Genomic DNA, 2,044 nt, shown 5'->3' on the forward strand with positions numbered 1-2,044 from the left:
AGCTGGGTCGGATCCCCGCATAATTGTCGGGATCCGCTTCAGCGTCTCAGTATACTGCGAGCTGTAGCTCGCGGTATACTGAGCCTAGGGTGACGGGAGGACGCTAGTTTGTGTCCTCACGTTACCCTAAGGAGAACTATGGGGAAAAGCCTTAACCTCATAGTTCTCCTTTAATAGAACATCGGCTTCCCAGGCAATCAGGAAGCCGGGCAAAGGGGCATGATCCGCTGTCTGATGATCCACCGTCTGACTTTCTGATAATCGAGACACATGGCACCAGTATTGGAGAGCACCGGGGAAAAAAACATCGGTACCCGATACCGAAAAAACTGTGTCGGTGCATTCCTAGTGACAACCATGGCTCCCTCCACGGATAAAGTGAGCGTAGCCACCCAGAAACAGGAAGTGTGTTGCTTGCAGGATCACCAGATAAAAACAAAGGAAAAGTCTGAGAAAAGAAAGCGAATACCGTCACCTCATCTGAGCTGCAACATGACATTTTTCTTTTTGGGTTGAGAAACGCTTTAAATTGTATCGCAGACAAAACCGTTTTGTTTTCCATAGCTTGTGGAAGAGACAGAACCTTTATCAGGATATTATGGATGCCTGTGTCCCCACTGAGGAGATTAAACCTCTCTGGGTATGCTGGGGATCATTATTACGGAGGCAGAAAGTGATAGGAACATATACAGCTGTCACCAGAAGACGTAGCAAGGGGAAATATTTCAATCGGGACACTTGTGCTGGTGAGAACTAAAAAGGGATTTCCCCTCACTTTGCAAAGATTTCCTCTCAATTCCTGCTGTGTCACCAGGACCGAAAGTGAGGGGGAAATGTTCCAATGGGACACAAATAGCAAATGTTCAGGTTTTATTCTTAACATTTAACCCAAAACTAAAAAGAAAATGCTTTGCTGTGATGCAGAGTGATGACAGGTCTGTTTAAAAATGAGAACAAGTTCTAAAAATGGTTAAAAAAAACCCCAAAACAATGGCCATTTTCAGGGACAGGGTTGCATAATCTGGGGCTGCCCTTGGAAATCATTCTCTGCCGACCCCTACAACTTCTCACCTGATGGGCCCTCACCAGGCCGAGCGGGCCCCTCCACCGCAAAGAGCCGCAGCATCTCAACGCCCCTCCGGAGAGAAGCCGTCCGAGCCCCGCACTCATGTTCCTAGCCGAGGCTGAGGCAATGTCACTGACACAGACACCAGCCTGTCCTCCGGCACTGCCTGAAAACTTTCACCCAATCAGAAAATAAATTCCGAGCAGGCACTTACAAGGACATACTAAAATGGGTCCTGCACATTGGGTCCTAAAGCGTCCTTCAATTATTATGTCACGTGTAGAAACAAGAGAACGGCACTCTGGTTCCTAGAACAAGCACAGGGCAGACAATTAAACTTGTTGTGTATTTGTGATACAAACTGGTTACATAAATGTTATTGGAAACGTACAGAGGTCAGCTGTAGAATACACTTGATGACAACAACCCGGTTTTGGACGTCCTGAAATCAATGTAGCAAATGGGACAATTTTTAGACAAACACTATACAATACAATCTGATTGTACAATTTTCTTTAGATTTACTCAAACTATGCAATTTGAGGTCAAATCTAATCACCAATCATTGATCTAAAGGAGATTGTACAATTACATTGTATAGTGAAGTGGTGGTGAACCTATAGCACGCATTCCACACAGGGCACGTAGGGCCCCACTCTACTGACACGCGAGCCTAGGTTCGGATTAACATATTGGTGCCCCATAAAGATATGTACGATCAGCCTGGATTGCCCCGCTGAGGTCTCTCAGGGCCCTTATAGACCACCTGAGAGCCTGTACAGGCTACCTAACAGCTCGCAGAGCCCACCTGAGAGTCGCACAGCCTCCCTGAGAGCCCGCACAGCCCCCCTGAAAGCCCAAATAATCACCTGAGAGCCGTACAGACCGCCTGAGAGCTGCACAGCCCCCCTGAGAGCCCTTATTGACCGCCTGAGAGCCACACTCCCCCCCCCCCCCAGCGCCACAACACCCCCCCCC

Source organism: Nanorana parkeri, unplaced genomic scaffold (assembly GCF_000935625.1).
Source record: "Nanorana parkeri isolate BGI_ZX_2015 unplaced genomic scaffold, ASM93562v1 scaffold952, whole genome shotgun sequence".
Taxonomy (NCBI): domain Eukaryota; kingdom Metazoa; phylum Chordata; class Amphibia; order Anura; family Dicroglossidae; genus Nanorana; species Nanorana parkeri.